Source organism: Canis lupus, chromosome 26 (genome assembly GCF_003254725.2).
Source record: "Canis lupus dingo isolate Sandy chromosome 26, ASM325472v2, whole genome shotgun sequence".
Lineage (NCBI taxonomy): Eukaryota > Metazoa > Chordata > Mammalia > Carnivora > Canidae > Canis > Canis lupus.
In genome coordinates this window covers 5,977,113-5,998,500 of record NC_064268.1, presented here as the reverse complement: position 1 = coordinate 5,998,500, position 21,388 = coordinate 5,977,113, and the positions used below count along the sequence as shown (strand labels likewise).

Genomic DNA, 21,388 nt, shown 5'->3' with positions numbered 1-21,388 from the left:
AACACATCCATGTTTTTATCACCCTTCCAGAGATATTCTATGCCAGACTATTAGCTTGACAGGAAATCTAGGTCAAGAGATGTGATTCCTGGATAGAAAAGGTTCGAGGATGTTCTCAGGGGAACGAGAGAGGTTGAAGAGAAAAGAGAGGGATCATCCATGGCAGTCCACCCAGGAGAAGGGAGAAGATAGTGTTGCAATTGTTACTGCTTTTAGGTTGGTGATGGAGGCAGTGTGGGGAGAAGATGCAGAGGAAGTTAACCATAAGGAGGCTGATAATGACGCTGTGTCACAAGGTTAACATGAGAGTGGCTCTGCACACAGCAGGGCATCCAGGTAGAACCTGAAATACTACCCAACAATAAGAAGGAGCACACACTGATACCCACAACAACCTGGCTGATCCACCAGAGAATTAAACTGAGTTTACATACTGTATGATTCCATTTATGGAACATGGTTGAAGTGGTGAAGTTGTGGAAATGGAGAAGAGGCTGGTGGTTTCCCAGGTGAAGGAGGGGATAGGAGTGGGAGGGAAGAGGGGTGAGCAGGGGGTCCTTGGGTGTCAGAAAGATTCTGTGTGTTGATTGCATCAATGTCAATGTCCTGGTTGTGATATCTTACTATTGCTTTGCAAGAAATTACCATAGGGGAACTGGATAAAGGGCATAAGAGATCTCTGCATTAGTTCTAATGCACTTGAATCTACAATGACCTCAAAATAGAAAGCTTAACTCAAAGATTTAGATGTCAAATCAAGGCAGATTCTTATACCAGTTTTGACGTTGGAAGCTTATGTATTGATTGTTTTTTCATCACAAGGTTATCTCCTTTCCTTGGGGGACATTTTTCAAAGGACTGGGTTCTTTATCCTTTAATAGTAGTGGCCCTAGAGAAAAGTGTTTCTATTCTTTTCTTCTGTTGGCAGGAATACCATGAGCCCCTGCTATCCCAAGGAAATGCAAGTCCTTGAGAACAAATGAAATCCTGTTCACAGAGGGTTTCCCATCTTTTTTCTACTCTTTTACTTTTAAGACACAGATGTTGAAACATGATAGGGTAGAAACAGAACATGAGTGTCAGGATATGAGAATCTGGGTTTGTTGCTGATTTTTTACTTAACTAACTGAACAGTGTTCACCTCCCCAAGTCTTGGTTTCCTCATCTGTAAAATGGGGTTAAATGTAGTGCCTACCTACCCATCATTGAGAGGATCTAAATTAGGGGTTGGCCAGTGGTGGTCTTTGGGCCAAATCCAGCCTGCCCCCCTGTTTTGTGGATGCAGTTTCATTGACACAGAATCTGTGGCTGCTCTCACACCACAAGGATGGAGTTGAATAGTTGTGACAGTGACTGTCCCACAGAGCCTTTTAATGTCTGTCCCTGTACAGGAAAAATTTGCCAGCCCTGATCGAAATGATATAACATGTGTGAACATGTTTAAAAATAGTAAAGTGCTGAGTACAGTTGCTATTATACACCTTTAACAATAGACCTTTGTTTCCCTGAAAAGACAAATCAGATAGACTGGCCTACATTGTCAGTGAGAACAGGTGGATCTTAGCACTTGGATAGCATGACCCCTGAAAAATCTCATGCCAGATGTTATTAGTAGTTTTCTTTGCAGTAAATAGAATTTTATATATATTTTAAATTTATTTATATGTGTGTATATATGCATATATGAGAGTGGAGAATGTTACACAATGCTGCTGAGGAGGGGGCTGCAGATGGATGGGCTCTGGAACAGTCTCTCACCTTGACATCCTTGCTTGGAGCACCTTTTGGTTTCAAACTGGACCTAGGAAAAGCCCCTCCCTCTGCTCTGGACCTTCCCTTTTCCATCATCCAGTGTTTTCACTACTACCACTTTTAGGATGAGGACTTCTGACTCCCCTTCACTTTCAGAGGGCTTATGCAGATCAATGATCTTGGTCTGCATGTGAAGAGAAGCTACCCAGGCCAGTGGGAGAGTTTGGGATCTCTCTCCAAGCTCCCCTGTCTTTTCTTTTTTCTTCTTTTTTTAAATCTTTTTTTTAAAAAAAGATTTTATTTATTCATGAGTGACACAGAGAGACAGGCAGAGGGAGAAGCAGGCTTCTTGCGGGGAGCCCAATGTGGGACTCTATCCCAGGACCGCAAGATCGTGCCCTGAGCCAAAGGCAGATGCTCAACCCCTGAGCCACCAGGTGTCCCTCCCCTCTCTTTTCTGTTGCCATGTTTGTCTTTGGTCACTGTGTTTTCCTGTTTAGAAGTTTGCCTTTGGGTTCTTCTCTTATGTTAATTAAACATTCCAGGAGATTTAGGGATGGTTCCAGGAGGGAACCCTTGGATATCCGATGGTCTTGTCAACAGTGGGGAACATCTAACATTATTTATTTGAAATCTTATAACACACAGAATTAGCATTGCATATTTTGAAGAAAAAAAAATCTTGAACATTTTGAGCAAGAAAATGAGGAGATTTTTGGCTCAGTGTGCTGAGCCCAAAGCCCCTGCACTTCCTGCAGCCAATAGTCACTCCCTCCTTCCTAGAAGTCCCCAGCTGAACTGGTTTCCAGCCAGGGGGGTGATCTTGAAATAGACCTTTAGGTGTAACATAGAAGGAAAAAGCTGAATTTCTGGGAACTTTGGAAGCACAAGGGAATGCTATCTTGATTGAAACAATTACAGAGGGATGGAGAGAAAGCAGAGCAAGGATATCCGAGTGGCCCAGGGCTGTGCATCCCAGAAGCATTAGTCTTTGCACAGCCAGAACTCATGAGGTTACACACAACTCAGAGAAAGAGCCAGATTTTAAAATTTATTATTATTATTATTATTATTATTATTATTATTATTACTAGTATATTTCTTTCAGATGCCTTGCTACCTAAGAATCTGGAGCACTTTTACATATTTTGTAGCAACACCCATGTTTCTGTGATTACAGTAACAAAAGTATTCTTCACCAAAAACATAGCCCATTTTCCAACTTGGACTCTCGGCACTCCTGCCTTTCCTTCTGTCTCCCTCCTAACATCTCTCAGGTCAGCATCCCCTTCTCAGTAGCCATGCTCCATCCCTCAGACTAGGGAAATCCCCCTGATCTGGAAGCATCTACAACCCGTGACAAGTTGCAAAGTTGCCATTGAATGTCTGTCTGTCCTCCTGGCGTAAACTCTGGGAGCAAACATCGACGATATCCCTGGGCCTCCCAGTCTGCCTGGCAAAGAACAGCTGAGCTCACTTCAGGACTATTTCAATGAATGCACAAGACTGGAAGGGTTAGAGATGCACCAAGACTTCCTCATGGAAATGAGCCAAGAATATGGGCAGATCCTTGATCAAGGAGGCAAACATAAACCCTGGAAAATAGGGAAAATTGATCAACTGGAATTGACTCAAAGAAATGCAAATTAAAATAACCTTTCCCCCCATCAGATCTGCAGAGAAGAAAATCAAAACATATGCAATGCTGATGCCATGAAGGAGATTCTAGTGGAAGCCTGCATTTGTTATAAATCCTGGAAATAATTTAGCAGTGGGGTATGGGAGCAGTGGTGAGGCTAACAGCCATGATGATAACGTTTGCACTCATAATAGTTCACTTTTACTGAGGTTCTACTCTGTTACTGTAACATTTCATATATATTGTCTCATTCAGTCCTCACAATCTAACAATCCTATGAGTAGGCCTGTTTTTATCATTTCCTAAATATAAATCTAAGTAAAGATTCCTGCTGCACACATAGATACATAGAAGCACTATTTATCTGAGATATCTATTCCACGGATTATTTTGTTGTCATTTAAAAGCTGTTTATGATGGACACAAAATACCATGAAGAATGTTTTTGATGAAATTTTATGTGGTAACAAACTCAAGCTCATGCCTCATAGGACCTCAAATGGCACGCCAGCCACCCTGGTCATAAAACTTAATCTGAAAGCTATAATGTTAAGGGAAAAGAGCTAGATCCAAAATTAAATGCACAGCACGACCAGATAGGTGTGAGAATCCTACACAACGATGCCTAGAAAAGACTGGAAGGAAACCCACCAAAATGGTAACAGTGATTTGGCTTGGGTACTGAAGCAGTGGGCAGTTTCCATTTCTTCATAGTACTTTTCCATAAGTCTCTGTTTCTTTCGCAAACATCATTACTTTTATCAATTTTAAAACATTTTTTTAAATCAAGGGAAACAAGGTTTGTATGAGGAGCCGTGGTTGAGGGGAAGCAGGAAGGAAGTATCTCCTTGGAAGAAAATGGATTTATGGATTTTTTCAAACTACGTTGAGATCCAAAGAGGTTGAGAAGAGGGTGGTCTCACTGAAACATGGCTCCAGAAAGAGATTCGGGTCCCATCACCTGCACAGGCCTTTGTGTCTTGAGCATTTTACCTTCTGGCTGATGGCTCACTGCTGTGTCCAGGAGGACTGACGCTTGGGAGAAATACCCCAACAGTGAGAAAAGCCAGGAAAAACTTCTTCCCTCTATGCCATAACTCCCTCCCTCCATCATTTTCCTTGTTCCCTTTCTAGCCTTGATTTGGAACATATTCGGGATGGCTAAGTGTCCTCTTCCTAAGATATGCCCACGCCTCTGGGACCATGCAGTAGAGGTGTGATTGTGGGGAGGCAGATGCTGGGATGCCTCAGTGTTCCCTAACCATCTTCACACTGGATGAATCACACTGTCACCTCTTCGACAAAGTGTCCCGAGTCATCTCCCACTTAGAGATGCCTTCCTTGTGTTTCTCTTGGTCTTCTTCACCCCTTTTTATACCCTGGTTGTATTGCACCAGAATCGGACACATGCTCACTGTCTATGCATGTCCAGGTTTGGTGCCATTCATCTAGGTTTTATGTGGAAAACACTCCATACATGCTTGTAGCAGAATGACTAAGTAGGTGAAATCAGCTAGCAAAGGAGGCTAGCCCCTGGCAGGGAGCTTGTGGATAGCAGCATTTTCTGGTGACTCAGAGGCTCCAGAATTGGGATTCTTTCTGATACTGTTAGATCCATTTTAGAGGTATATCAGTGGAGGTTTAGCTTTCATGGAAAGGGTATTCTGTGTTTACTCTGTTATGCTCCACAGATTGTGGTAGTGTTTGATTGCAAAACCTACAGCATAGGAAACCTGTCTCTAAGTATGATTTTTCAGAAAAGAAAGATGTATTAGTTATTTATTGCCATAACTAGTGCTGTGTAACAAATAGCCCCCAACCCCCTGTGGCTTAAGACAATTAACACTTATGTAGCTCATGGGTCTGTAGGTCAGTGGGATGGTTTTATTGGCCCTTGGCTGGGCTGGCTCATGTGCCTGAGGGTTGGCTAACTGTTAGCGGGTCTGGGAGGGTGCCAGCTGGAGTGCTTGGGACACTGCTCTGCTTTATGTATTTTTTTTGCCTTCTAGCAGGCTAGCCCAGGCATGTTCTCATGGCAAGGAAGAGGTGTAAAGGCAAGCAGAAATGCCAAGCACTTTTTCAAGCCTCTACATGTGTCAAGTCTGCCAACATCTCATTGGCCAAAGTGAGGCACTTGGCCATGGGCAGAGGCTGGGTGGGAGGGTTCTGGAAGGTTACAGAACTGAGCATGGATGCTGAGCAAGCAGTGAGGTTATTACTACATCCATCTACTAGAGAAAGGAAGTCAAACTTGCAATATATACTTTAAACTGCAGCCTTATTGGCATTTAAGCTCTGATGGAGCTCACGGAGCTATCTCAGCCTGATTTCCTCTTTTTTATTTATAAAGATTTTCCTCCTTGGACATGCCAAGAGGGGCAAACAGACCACTTCAGAAGGCTGATATTTTGGAAGACTGTTAACCCTGTTAATAGTTAATAAAGAAAGGTGTCTCATGTGTCCCCTCCTATAACCCCCCACATGCAGGAGAGAGATAGATTTATCCAGGAAAATGTAATACAATATGGCAAGAGCCATTACAGACATTGTTCAGAGAAGATTATTATTTTTTTTAAAGATTTTATTTATTCATTCATGAGAAAGAGAGAGGCAGACATAGGCAGAGGGAGAAGCAGGCTCCATGCACCGGGAGCCCGACGTGGGACTCGATCCCGGGTCTCCAGGATCGCGCCCTGGGCCAAAGGCAGGCGCCAAACCGCTGCGCCACCCAGGGATCCCAGAAGATTATTTTTTTAATATGCAGGGCATGGTATTGTCATTGAAGTCTTCAAGTGGTCTTAACAGACAATTGGGCCCTCCCTGTAATTCTTTCCAGAATACATCAGGGTAGCATTTAAACTTTTTTTTTTTTTTAAGCCAGTGCTTTTAACTTTGGTAGATATTGTTCAACTTTTAACAGGCTAATGAATACTCCCCTAGAGTAGGTCATGTGAGTTAATGCATTCATTGTATAATTTGTAAGTTGTCTTGGGAGGGCACATGGCTTGTTTGGGTTCCCCAAACACAGATGCTGAGACAGGCATTTGGAGGCAGGTAGTTTATCCATAGCCTGATACTGGGAAACACAGGTAAGGGAGAGTGGGAAATGTGAGCTGGAAAGGGAGAAAATTCAAAAACTGTGGGCAGCTGTGGCTCCATCCCATCAAGGGTGCCCTTTAGAATTATATGGACCAGGGCAGCCCCGGGTGGCTCAGCAGTTTAGCACCGCCTTCAGCCTGGGGTGTGATCCTGGACACCCGGGATTGAATGTCACATCGGGCTCCCTGCATGGATCCTGCTTCTCCCTCTGCCTGTGTCTCTGCCTCTCTCTCTGTGTGTGTCTCTCATGAATAAATAAATAAATAAAATCTTAAAAAAAAAAGAAGCAGAGGCAGGCATCTGAAAAGACGAGTCTTCTGTGTGTACAGAAAGTACTCACTGCAGCTGTCAGCAAACTGGGGCAGGCCAAGGGGCTCATGGGCAGGACCTCAGGAACACGGTGATCCTTCATAGGGAAGCATATACCTCCGTGCTGAGCTGTATACCAGGGATTTGTTGAGACATTGGGTTTGGATGTGTGGACCTTAAGAAATTTCTAGGCTAAAATTAGTGTGGCTATCCTCAGTGAAACAGATGTGAGCTTTACAGGGCTCGTTGATCTGTGCTGAGTGGGATGCTAAGTTATTTTTTAAGGATAAACTTGGCACTTCTCAGCAGAGCAGAGTTTTCCTATGCAGGCACCTGTCCTTGTCAGGGATTCTCAAGGTCAACCCACAATGTTGGCTCAGGCATGTGATTCCATTTATAACTGTCAGTGTCGAACAGTGCATGCCAGGTACTTGCCAGGAAGTATAATCTTAAACTCACTCCTGCACCACATCTATCGGGAACTTGGCTGAGAACAGTCTTTATGGAAGGCTGACCTGAAGGGCATGCAGCCCTTCCCTTCTTCTAGACCAGGATTTCATGCTTTTGCTATAAAGAACCAGATGGTAATTATTTTAGGCTTTTTGAGCCAGATAGTCTGTTGCATCTACTCAACTCCACTGCTGTAGCTCAAAAGCAGCCACAGACAATACATTAAGGAATGGGCATGGCTGAGTGCCAATAAAACTTTATTTATAAAAATGGGATATGGGCTGGATTTGGGCCATGGGCCACAGATTGCAGACTCCTTGCTCTAGAAGGTCTAAAATCTTTCTTTCAGTTTAAATTTTAGTTAGTAAATATACACTGCAATATTGGTTTCTGGAGTGAAATTCAGTGATTCATCACTTACATATAACATCACAACAGGTGCCTTCCTGGGCAGCCCTGGTGGCTCAGCGGTTAAGCGCCACCTTCAGCCCAGGGCGTGATCCTGGAGACCCAGGATCGAGTCCCGGGCCAGGCTCCCTGCATGGGGCCTGCTTTTCTCTCTGCCTGTGTCTCTGCCTCTGTGTCTCTCATGAATAAACAAATAAAATCTTAAAAAAAAACAAAAACAAAAACAGGTGCCTTCCTTAATGCCCATCCCCCATCTAGCCCATCCCCTACCCACCTCCCTCCATCAACCCTCAGTTTGTTCTCTGTCATTAGGAGTCTCTTATGGTTTATTTCCCTCAGTCCTTTTCTTCCCCCTTCCCATATGTTCATCTGTTGTCTTTCTTAAATTCTACATTTGTGTAAGATCATATGGTATTTGTCTTTCTCTATTTCACTTAGCATAATATACTAACTCCATCCATGTTGTTGCAAATGGCAAGATTTCGCTCTTTTTGATGGCTGAGTAATATATTTATATTTATACATATGTGTGATATATATATATCTCACATCTTTGTCCATTCATCAGTTGGTGGACATTTGGGCTCACTCCATAGTTTGGCTATTGTTGATAATGCTACTATAAGCATTGAGGTGCATGTACTCCTTCAAATCTGTATTTTTGTATCCTTTGGATAAATACCTAGTTAGTGCAATTACTGGATGTAGGGTAGTTCTATTTTTAACTTTTTGAGGAACCTCTATACTTTTCTTCAGAGTGGCTGTACCAGTTTGCATTTCCCTTTCTCCACATCCTTGCCAAAATAGAAAGTCTAAAATCTAACACTGGGTAGATTAACACAACAGCACAGAGTGCCGGCCCAGGACTGTGGTGTGTCAGACCCTGTAGAATTAACTCACGTCACCTAGTGCAGAGGTTACTATTTGTTAACCTGTAATTAGTTGTCTTGACTGAATTGCAAGGAGCAACATGCACTGGACAATGATGGGATTGATAGAGAAACTGCCTTGTCAAAGTCGCCCTTGTGTCCAACTTTAGGATATTTTGGGAGATGTCAAGCTTGACATCTGAGCAATCAGCTCATATTTTGCTGGGGACACTCTGCTTCCAGCTGTATATCCAGATTTTCATTTTCACTGTGGCTTCTAGAGAACTCTGAGTCACATATGACAGGGCAGTTTGGTCTTAAAGGAGCCTCATCCTTGGACAGGGTCTCTTTTTTATCTTCTGATAACCCATCATGATGAATTATAAGTCTTCTCATAAGCTGCTTCAAATCCCTTTTGGAACAAGGCAGGGAAGAAAATGAGAGAAGGGAGGGGGAGGGCCAAGGCATGACTGAGTTTCTGGGCTCGGATTCTGTTTCTCTCAGGTGTCTACATCGCCACAGTTTGAGTCCTATTTGCTTTACCTGGGAAATCTCTTTTACTTGCTTCCTCATCCTACCTATTTCTGGGAATTTCCAAGGAGTGTTCTTAAGTGCTACCAATCCTTCCCTGCGGACTCTGGGTCTCCCTCCAAACTGGGGCTCTGGTCTGTAGCAGTCTGCTTCTTGCCATCTCCTGACCAACAGGACCTACAGGCCCATCTTTCGATGCCCCAGAGCCCTGCTAAGACCAGGTGATAGTTTATAACAAAACTTTACCTCAGATCTGGGGGTAGTGAGGGAACCACAATGCAGGAAGTTCAGACTAGCTTGAGGACACTTTGAAGAGCTTTCCATGATAGATTGGCAAACCAAGGCTTGTGGGACAAGTCTGGCCCCTGCCTGTTTTTGAACAACTCTGCAAACTAAAAATAATAGGGATGATGGGGGGATCAAAAGAATAATCTTTTATAACATGTGAACATTGCATGAAATTCAAATTTCAGTGTCTAGGAATAAAGTTTTATTAACACACAGGCATGCCCATTCATTTACATATTGTCTGTGGCTGCTTTGCCCTGCAATGGCAAAGATTAGTTTCCAGGGAGACCATTCACCTACAAAGCCTAAAATATTTCTTACTTGGCCCTTTACAGAAAATATTTGCTGACCCCTACCCTACACCAGGGTCTTCTCCTGAGTATCTCTCTTATTACCTGGTGGTTTCTATTTCTAGGGCAGGAGCTGTTTTAAGTTCCTACCCTGTTTGCACCTGCTGTTCCCTCTGCCTGGAGGGCCCTTCCCTCCTGCCTCTCCAATCTGCTCATCATCTGCACATGTTCTTGACCTTCTCGACTGGGTTAACTTCTCATCTTGGCTTCATAGCCCTTGTCACCTTCTCAATTTTATGCTTGTCTGGGCAAGAATTTGATTAGCATCTGTCCTGCCTCTAGACAGTATGCTCCATTCTCCGAAGCAACGTAAGGCAGTTTAGAGGGAAACATAAAATACTGCATAATAAAAATGCAGGTGTCTGTTTTTGCTCAGGGTGCCCTCAGCTCCTCACCAGGATCTGGTACCTGGAAGATGCTCAACAAGTGTATGTGGGCTGACCGAATGGAAAGATTGGATGTGAAAAAGAAGGAAGATGAAACAACAGCTCAAAGGGGATTCAGGGTCAAGAAGAGGGCAGATGGGGGGTACTGGAGATGCAGTCTGTATACACTGCTCAGACCTGGAGGCTAATGGTGGGATTTGGATTTTTGGCTCTGTCACTAACTAGCTGTGTGATACTGGGCAAATTATTTAACCTCTCTGGGCTTCATATGTAAGATGGGGATCATAACAGTACTTTCCTCAGAGATGTTGTGTGAGATCTAAACAGATGAAGTGCTTATCATAGAGTCTGGTCCATAGAAAGTGTGCATTGTTTGTTGTGAATTGTGTTTCTCAAAAGATATGTTCAAGGCCCAACCTCTGGTAGCTGTGAATATGACCTTACTTGGAAACAGGACCTCTGCAGATGTAATCGAGTTGAGATCATACTGGATTAAGGTGGGTTCCAATCCAGTGACTGCTGTCCTTATGAAAAGAAGGAAATCTGGACATTGACACACAGGGGAGAGGCCACATGAAGCCAGAGGTAGAGGCAAAGTGTGGTGTCCAAGGACTGTTGGCAACCAAGCTTGGAGAGGGTCATGGAACAGCTCCTCCCCTACAGCCTCTAGAGGGAGCACAGCCTTACCGACACATTGGTTTTGGACCTCTAGCCTCCAGAACGGTGAGGGAATAAAAGGCTATTATCTCAAGCCCCATAGTTTGTGGTCACTTGTTATGGCAGCCCCAGGATACCAGTACAGTGCTCCCTAATCCTTAGGCCATCATTGTTCAAGGGGAGAGCTTATGGCAAGGGAGAGGATGGTGGATATTGTAGGCGCCACCTGGATTTTCTTGGGCTTTTAAGTCCATGCATGGATGGCACTTGACTGTGGGCCCCTGTGATATCCTGCCTGAGAGCTTCCTTCTCCACCGTTGGGACAATTATCCACTGAGGTGTATATGGCAAGCCAAAGAGCTGGTGCCCCAGCTGCACCTCAGCCAGTAACGGATGGGGTTTGGTGGGTGAATGTCCCGACTTCCTCGCTCCTTGGTTGGCTCTGGGGGACATGGCTTCCTAGGATGCCCCAGCTTGGAAATCCTTTATGGGCTGGCCTCTGCATCCTGTCTCATTTCTCTGCTCCCCATCCAGTGCTTCCTGGGGGCGCTTTCCAAATACACCAGTTCCGGTCACCTGCTGGTCTCAGCCTCTGCTTCTAGGGGAGCATATGCTGAGAGGGAGTTTGTAGGTGGTAAGTAGAGAAGGCTCATCTGATGGAGTAAGGCCCCAGGAAGGGCTGGAGGAGGTTTGGGGTCAAGGGCAGGTGGGCGAGTTGCCTTCCCTTGAGGAAGACAGGGGATGCTGGAAGTTGGAGAACACAATGTAAAGATGGTTGTAGATGGTAGTAACTTCAGTAAATGAGAAAACTGAGCTAAGAACCCATAAGGAAAGAAATCCAATGGGATTGACTTCTTTACCCTCTTCTAAAAAATTGCTATCAAAGCAATGTATGTGCATAATTTTAAAAAAATCAAATAGTGTAGAATAGTGTTCTAGGGGTGAATGACAGCTCCTTGCCGCATCCCCCTCACCTCCCTGCTCCTGGCCCTGGAGCCAACCTCGATTGACCAGTTTTAGATTTTAGCTCTGGTGGGTACCCCACACCTCCAAAAGACAGGCTGATATGGTTGATTTTAGGTTTACCCACTTCAGGCATTTCCTGTTTGCTTGTGGCTCTGCAGGATGGTAGAGTGTGGGCAGAATTACAAGATGGCCCCAGGATTCCAGCCCCTGGGTACACACACCTTCTCCCAGTCATTCAATTTAACACTATTCTGTGGTGGGGGGGTGGAGGTATGAGGGAGTGGAGCTGATATAATTAAGGTTTATATATAATAAATAAATAATTTGACCTCAAGATGGGGAGATATCTGGGGGGTGGGGTTCTGACCTAAACACAGGAGCCCTTTATATCTGGGTCTGGGGGTCAGAGACAGGAAGTCAGAGATTCAAGGGACAAGGGAGATTTGATGTTTGAGAAATATTCCACTGCTGGCTTGAAGATAGGGCCACATGGCAAGGAAACCCAGGTGGCCTCTGGGACCTAAAGCTAGTCTTCAGCTGGCAGCCACATAAGGACCTCAGTCCTACAACCTCAAGGGACTGAATTCTGACATAGCCGTGTGACCTCAGTAGAGGTCCCTAAGCTCAGATGACAGCGTGGTTTTCATTTCAGCTTGGTGAGATGCCAAGCACAGAACCCAGTGACACTGTGCCCAGACTCTGACCTGCAGAGCTTTGAGCTAATAAACATTGTCATAAGCCACTAAGTTGTGGTAAAGTTTTACACAGCATAGATAGCGAGTACAGCCAGTGTGAGGTGGCGTGAGGATTGAAGCTATGTCGCACCACTCGTCACCATCCTGTGCCTTCTGTCAACTTGCCTTCACTGCCTTAGACTCTCCACTGACCACCTGAGCAACTCCAAACTATGACCTTCCATGGCTTTCCTTACTCCAGCCACCACAGACAGTACCATCTTGGCTCCCTATTTTGTAAGCTGCAGACATTTTCAGCTTTGTGGACCATGTGGTCTCTCACAGCTACTCTGCCATCATAGCGAGAAAGCAGGCACAGACAATATGTAGAGAAACAAGTGTGGCTGTGCCAATAAAACTTTATTTACAAAAGTAGGCTGTGGGTCCATCTGCCCTGCAGACCTCATTCCATCTCCCATTCTCTGTCCAATGGCTCACTCCTCTCACTGGATCAAGGCTCCTAACTTTGGCATTCTCTTGGCCCAATCCTTAGGAGTGTATTTTCAATTTCTAAAAAGCAGCTTGATGTGTAGTAATGGGAAGTCTTGGGAATATCCAGGCTTATCTCTGCTTGTCAGTGACTTTTAAAACAGTTTGCTTCTATCCAATTCCATTCAAGTGAAAGGAAGAGACCCCATCAAGGATGAAGATGGAGACCCAGATCCATCCTTTATAAACAAGTTGAGGCCTGTACAGCCCATGCTTTGCAAGTCAGGGGTCACAGCTGGAAGCATTTTCCTGGGAAATTCAAAGTTGTCAAAGGCATTTATCCGGTATTTTATTGTAATTGGTTAATTTATGCTTTATTTACCTTTTGGATATGATCTGAAAGTTAATGCTGGGGTAACCGCTGCCTTTTTCTGTTCTGTGTTGTCAGGAAAATGTATGTCTCTTTAGCTTAACATTTTTAAAAAATGAGAAATGGAGCTTTGGAATAAATTTTCCACCACTCATGACGAGGAGCCTCCAGGCACCATGGTCTGTGTTCTTTTAAGTCAAATAGAACTAGTTTCAGCGGAGAACATTCAAATGTTTCACTGTAGGCTGCAGAATTTGGAACTAATCTTCCAGGATGAGCGTTGCTGGAAGTCCATCCAGGAGCGATTGGTTGGAAAACGCAGATTCCTAGGAGGAAAATAATCGAGAAACCCAGTAGCATGGCTGCCTTGCTGACCGCCTGCGCCCAGGCCTGCACTTCTCCCTGCACGTGGGTGCACATATGGGATATGCATCCCGTCCCGCCTCAGTCAGGCAGCTGCCAAGTAGAATTCACATTTAAAGCTGCTCATCATTTCCAATTGTTCTCCAAATAAAACAGGCCCCAGAGCTGAGGCAAATGCCTTCGAAGGCATTTTTCTACTGGATATGGGTCCGGAATAGGTAATAAAGAGAAATCTGCACCTCCAAGCACATCTTGGAGATAGCTTTTGATTCAGACCAGTCGGAAGCCACTGATACGCACAAAATAGAGCAGGCTGGACCAAAAACAAAGTTGGTGTGCTGCCTCGGCTAGCTTTACCAAGGATAGTCCTCTCCTGAATTTGTCATTTGCCACCTGGTGATAGAATGCAATGGCTCTCTTTTTCCTCTCTCTCCTCCTCCCCAGCTCTCAAGCTCTCTCTCTCCTCCCTCCTTTCCTCCTTCCCTCTTTCCCCCCTCATTCAGCTACAAGCCTTTACCTTAAAAAAAAAAAACCAAAAAACTTCTTATCTTGTAATGATTGTAGACTCTACAGTAGGTTGCAAGAAATAGCATAGCTAGTCCTCTGGACTGTGCACTCAGCTTCCCCCGAGTTAGTCTTACACAACAGTGGTACAGCAACAAAACCAGAAGTCCACCAGGCATAGCGTGTGTCCAGTCCTATGTTGTTAAGTCCTTCATCTTTGAATGCTCCCTTTTTTGTATACATTTATTACATTTTTGGCATTCACAACTTGCTCAAAGAACACACACCAAGTATTTTTATGATTCCAGAGAAGGGCCCGCTCTCTTCTCCATCAGCTCCCTCCCATAGCATCTGAGTGGACCTAGGGCCCCCTGCCAGGCATGCCCACCGGGGAAGGGGTTGTCTGGAGCCCGGCTTCCTGACCTTGCTGGCCATCTTGGGAGGGGCTTTCACGCATCTCATCTCATTCAGTCTCCACTTATTTTCATTTAATAAGCAGAAAGAGATGAAACCTAAATGAGCCCACCTTGCTCCTGGTGAAAAGCTCTGGTTACAGATTTGATGAGAAAGCCGTTCAAACCCTGGCCTGAAATGAGTTTTGTGGGCAATGTGCGCATGTCAGTCAGGCGGGCAGTCTCCCGTGACATGGGTAATTGCAGTCAGGGGAAGCTCAGACCGGCCCTGGGGTCAGAGGGGGATGTGCTTGGAAGCCAGGAGGTGGCCGTGCGCTCTCAGCACTCACACTGAACATGCCCGTGATCAGATGTGTGTGGGCTTTCCTGCCACCGAGCAACTCTCAGATGGCAGCTGGGGGTCCTACGACTTTTTTTTTTTTTTAAGATTTTATTATTCATGAGAGACACAGAGAGAGAGGCAGAGACACAGGCAGAGGGAGAAGCAGGCCCCCTGCAGGAGCCCGATGTGGGCCTCGATCCCAGGACCCCCAAGATCATGACCTGAGCTGAAGGCAGATGCTCAACCACTGAGCCATGGGTCCTACGATTGAATTGAATTCTGACACTGGCTTCCTGGAGGTAATGTCACCCCCACAGGTTAAGGGCTCAGCCACCCAAAAGGCTGTTGCCACTTCAGACACTGGTCACAGGTCCACACTGTCCCCTGTGCTTCTGACCCACAGGCCATAAACCAGAGGTTGCCACGACCTCCTCCTTGGGTTCAGTTAATTTGCTAGAACAGCTCACAGAACTTGGGAAAATAGTTTCTTGACCAGATCACTGGTTTCTTATAGAAGGCTATAACTCAAGAACAACCAGAGGGAAGAGAAGCAGAGGGTGAAGGCTGTGGGAAGAGATGCAGAGCTTCCAGGCCTTTCTTGGATGTGCCACCCTCCCGGCACCTCTGTGTGTTTACCAGCCTTGAAGCTTTCTGAATGCCATCTGTTATGTATTTTTATAGAGGCCTTGCGTTGTAGCCACAACTGATTAAATCATTGGCCAGTAGCGATTAATTCAACCTCCAGCCCCTCTCCCATCCCGGCGGGGTCAGTACTGGGGTTGGCCACACTGGTACCCAGCCCTGTCCTTAGGGCCTTTCCAAAAGTCGTCATGTTCACAGACACTCAGATGTGGTTTAAAGGGCTTGCTAGGAATTGCAAGAGACACCTTTATCTCTCTTACCACCTAAGAAATTCCAAGGGTTTTAGGGGCTGTGAGTCAGGAACTGGGATGAAGACCAAATATATATTTCTTATTGTAAATCATAATATCATGCGATAGAATCCACCTCTTACATTCTGGTGAGGAAAAGGTGGGTCTGTGAGTGCTCAGGAATCTGAGTGAGTGGGCAGCTTCTGGCTCTTTTGACCTATAGCACTGAATCTGCTTCCAATTCCTCATGTTGGAATGAGGTGTGGGGCCGTTGGTGAGGTGACCCAGACTCAGGACTGGACCTGTCAGTCACGGGGATTCAGGGAAGGTGCTGGGCTGCTCTCGGCTCTCTTTCCACCATCTCTGTGGTTTTCACAGAATTAGCTGGAATTAGCAGGGCATGAGAGGAGCGCATCTTTCATCCATCTCTCTGCAGCTCAGGGGGCTTCTGAGCAGATGGGCAAGGATGGTCTGGAGAAGACTACAGGACTGTATTTGTCCCAAATTAACCTTTCTGGAACATTTGGATGCAGTGGGTGAATGGACTTGAGGTTTTCTTTCTCTGGAACAGACATATATGAAAATGGAGGAACTTGGCTGCTAGGTGCTTAATGATCTGAAAACAAGCCTTGGTGTTTTTCTTGGCTGGGGTAGAGAGAATGGTTACCTTGATTGGAGCTGGACTTTCTGAGGCACATTTCAAGTAAGACTGCCTTTGTTGAGGTGAGGCAAAGTTCTGGAGGACAAATTTTTTTTAATTAAGTTTCTATTCTTAATTCTAGTAGGGTAAACATACAGTGTTATAGTAGTTTCAGGTTTATTTTGTAAATAATAAATCCTTCTGTACATCACCTGGTGCTCATCACAATGGGTGCACTCTATATCCCTATCACCTATTTCCCACATCCTCCCAACTCCCCTCTGGAACCATCAGTGTGTTCCCTATAGTTAAGAGTCTGTTTCTTCAAACAATCCAATCATGAAATGGGCAAAAGACATGAACAGAAATCTCACAGAGGAAGACATAGACATGGCCAACACGCACATGAGAAAATGCTCCGCATCACTTGCCATCAGGGAAATACAAATCAGAACCACAATGAGATCCCACCTCACACCAGTGAGAATGGGGAAAATTAACAAGGCAGGAAACAACAAATGTTGGAGAGGATGCGGAGAAAGGGGAACCCTCTTACACTGTTGGTGGGAATGTGAACTGGTGCAGCCACTCTGGAAAACTGTGTGGAGGTTCCTCAAAGAGTTAAAAATAGACCTGCCCTACGACCCAGCAGTTGCCCTGCTGGGGATTTACCTCAAAGATACAGATGCAGTGAAACGCCGGGACACCTGCACCCCGATGTTTATAGCAGCAATGTCCACAATAGCCACACTGTGGAAGGAGCCTTGGTGTCCATCGACAGATGAATGGATAAGGAATATACTGGAATATTACTCAGCCATTAGAAACGACAAATACCCACCATTTGCTTCTACATGGATGGAACTGGAGGTTATTATGCTGAGTGAAATAAGTCAATCGGAGAAGGACAAACATTATATGGCCTCATTCATTAGGGGAATATAAAAAATAGTGAAAGGGAATAAAGGGGAAAGGAGAAAAAATGAGTGGGAAATATCAGAAAGGGAGACAGAACATGAGAGACTCCTAACTCTGGGAAACGAACAAGGGGTGGTGGAAAGGGAGGTGGGCGGGGGGTGGGAGGGACTGGGTGACGAGCACTTAGGGGGGCACTTGACGGGATGAGCACTGGGTGTTATGCTATAGTTGGCAAATTGAACTCCAATAAAAAAAAATTTTAAAAAAAGAGTCTGTTTCTTAGGGATGCTTGAACATCTGCCTTTGGCTCAGGATGTGATCCCAGGCTCCAGGATGGAGTCCCGCATTGGGCTCTCTGCATGGAGCCTGCTTCTCCCTCTGCCTATGTCTCTGCCCCTCTCTTTTGGTCTCTCATGAATAAATAAATAAGTCTAAAAAAAAAAAAAGAGTCTATTTCTTGGTTTGTCTCTCTCTCTTTTCCCTTAGTTCATTTGTTTTGTTTCTTAAATTCCACATATGAGTGAACTCATATGGTATTTGTTTTTCTCTGAATGGTTTACTTCACTTAGCATAATACTATCTCCATTCATGTTGTTGCAAATGGCAAGACTTCATTCTTTTTATGGCTGAGTAATATTCCATTGTATATATAAACCACATCTTTTTTTTTTTAAATATTTTATTTATTTACTCATGAGAGACACACAGAGAGAGGCAGAGACAAAGGCAGAGGGAGAAGCAGGCTCCCCACAGGGAGTCTGACGCAGGACTCGATCCCAGGACCCCGGGACCAGGACCTAAGCTGAAGGCAGATGCTCAACCACTGAGCCACCCAGGCATCCCAAACCACATCTTTATCCATTCATCTATCAAAGGACACTTGAGCTGCTTCCATCTTTTGGCTGGATATGCAAATCTAGTAAGTAACAGCTGTGAACAAGCCTGGGGTCTGGAAGGAAAAGTTCTGGCTAGTGGCTAGAGTCTAAGACCACAGAGCCTGTATCAGAGGAGTGACAGACTTGAAAATACATCAAAGATTCAAAGTCAGTGGGATCTACAGCTCTGTGACCTTGCATGAGTTACTTAACCTCTCTCTTTCCTCATCTGAAATGGGGTATGAGAGGCAGAGTAATCCCCCACCCCAGATGCTTATGTCCTAATCCCTGGAATTTGTGACCATGTTAGATAACATGGTGAAGAGGAGTTAAAATCACAGCTAATTTGAAGATAGATTATCCTGGATTATCTGCATGGACCCAATGAAGAAGGAGTCAGAAAAAGAGATTGGAAAGAATGATGCGGAAAGAAATCAACCCCCTGTGGCTGGCTTTGAAGATGGAAGAAGAGGCCATAAACTAAAGAATTCAAGTCTCATCTTGAAGCTTGAAGGCAATGATATGAATTCTCTCCTGGAGGCTCTAGGAAGGGATGCATTCTGCAGACACTTTTTAAAAAAAGGTTTGTTTATTTATCTGAGAGAGAGAGAGAGAGAGAGAATGAGCGGGAGGGGTAGAGGGAGAAAGAGAGAGAGAATCTGAAGCAGATTCTGCACTGAGTGCAGAGCTGGATGCAGGGCTCAATGGCAAAACCCTGAGATCATGACCTCAGGTGAGACCAAGAGTCAGACGCTTAACTATGTCACCCAGGAACCCCTCCACAGACACCTTGATTTTACCCCAGAGAGACCCATGCCAAGCTTCTAACTTACAGAACTATAAGATAATACATTTCTGTTGTCTTAAGCTACAAGTTCATGACAATTTGTTACAGCAGCAAAAGGAAACTAATACATGGGGACAACATAACACCTACCTCCTGGGGCAGCTTCAGAGAGTGGAGAATTATTACGTGACAAGTACTTAGAGCAGTGTATGGCTCAATACGATGATGATGATGATGATGCAGAAGAAGATTGTTACTACCATCATTGACAAGAATATGCTTATCTTGAGTGATGCCCAGATTTGGAATGTTAAGAGGAAGGGAGACCAGAGCAGGAAGAGGGGTGCAAATGGAGATCCAAAGGATGCAGGGTCTGGAGCACGGGAGGGAGAGCAGACAGTGGTGGTGACTGCCATCCCCCCCCCAAGGTCAAGGGGTGTAGAAGGCAGGATAACAGAGACTGGAAAAGCACCTCTCAGCTCAGCATGGTGGAGAGAGCCCTCCCTGGACCGGGACTGGAGCCATGCTGCAGCTCTAAAGCTGGGCTGATCAGCCTGGCAGCCACCAGCCAGCCACAGGTGGCTATGGATCCCTGGGGATGAGGCTAGTCTGAATCTGATGGGCTGCACTGCAAAGACACACTGGATTTCCAACACTCAGGACACAAAAAGAATGTAGATGACTCATGAATAATGGATATATTTTTAAAAGATTTTATTTATTTATTCATGAGAGGCACAGAATGAGAGAGGCAGAGACAGAAGCAGGCTCCATGCAGGGAGCCTGATGTGGGACTCAATCCTGGGTCTCCAGGATCACACCCTGGGCTGAAGGTGGCACTAAACCGCTGAGCTACCCAGGCATCCCAAATAATAGATATTGATTCCATGTTGAGCTGGTAAGATTTTGGATAGCCCGAGGTACAACAATTTGTTAGATTATTTAGATTAATGTTAGATTAATCTAATCTAACATCTAACTAATGTTAGATTTGTTAGATTAATCTCACCTATTTCTTTTTACTTTTTAAAGATGCAGCTACTAGGAAGTTTAAAACTGCATCTGTGGTTCGTAGTAATGCTATGTGTGTGGGTGTCCCCTCTGGGTTGCTGGCACCTGTTTATAAAGCCAGGTGACCTCCAGGGACTGCTTAGGGCATCTGGGGTTTGGGGACCAGAAAATTGCAGGGAGCACAGATAAAGCTATGTCATCTGAAAGGCACATTGTAAGAAGGGGCATCCGGACGGAAGCCAAGGCCAGGACTGCCTTTTGGGGAAAGTAAGCAATGCAAGCCAGGAGGGCGATGGGGCTCAGGATCATTATTCATGTTCTCACAGAGACTCGGGCAATTTATAATCCAAGGAGAGGGAACTAATGTAGAGGGAGAAATGAGATCGACAGCAGAGAGGGTGAATTGATGGAGGAGCCCTCATCAAGGGAGGCGAGAAGAAGATTTAAGAGCTGGGCAGGAGTTGACCTTGGAGGAGCCAGGAGAGGACAAACAGGTGAGAGATAAATTAAACAATCAGCACACTTAACCAGAACTGTGCCTCGCAGCGCAAGTGAAATCGAGTGAAATAGATTTGGATGAGACCACTCACTGGGGCTGTGAAAAGTCAGGAAGGAGATGGAGGAGGGGAGTATTTGCTGCAGGAGGGAACACCAGCTGGTGAAGGAAAACCCGTGCGGTCGGGCAGGGCACACAAAGGAGTGGGATGTACAGGCCCTATGCACTAGGAAAGGTCTAGAAAAAGTCACCTGCAATCCCAACTCCAAAGAAATGCAAATCAAAGACAAAAATAAGCATGTCTTGCTCTCTGATAGTAACCAACCTATTTCTCCAGGGTTTGCCCTGCTGATGCAGCAAGGATTCATGCCCTCTTCATTCTCCCCTGAATCTCTGGGGGCTGGAGCAAGTCCTGATTCCAATACCAGGCAGGAGAGGTACACCAGAATCCAACCCCCAGCCAATACATGGAGAGAGATTTGGGTCTCCTCTTTGAAACCTTACATCCAGGGATGCCTGGGTAGCTCAGTCCGTTAAGTGTCTGCCTTTGGCTCAGGTCATGGTCTCAGAGTCCTGGGATGAAGTCCTACATTGAGCTTCTTGCTCAGCAGGGAGTCTGCTTCTCTCTCTCCCTCTGCCTCTCCTCCTGCTTTGCTCTCTCTCTCTTTCTCTCAAATAAATAAAATCTTTAGAAAGAAAGAAAAAACCTTACATCCTGCCTCACCTCTTAAGTGTGCCCTGAGAAATCATTTCTCCTTTGTCGTCTCAGCTTCAGACAGAAGCTGGGACACATTGCCTTCCTATTTTTTTGACTGCATGATCTGCTTCTCATGAAAACAGGTGTCTGCAGCCCACCTGGAGGGAGGAGGGGCTACGCCCGTAAACCTTGGGTTTATCTAATGGGATAAACTGGAGGCCGCACAACCTCGAGTGACTGGCTCTCCCATCCT

General features: G+C 45.2%; 1 non-coding gene across 1 annotated transcript in view; it reads left to right on the top strand.

Annotated features, from left to right (window-relative positions):
- LOC112676455 (uncharacterized) overlaps nt 1-21,388 on the top strand; it is a 123,892-nt gene that overhangs the window by 69,186 nt on the left and 33,318 nt on the right. The window lies entirely within an intron of this gene.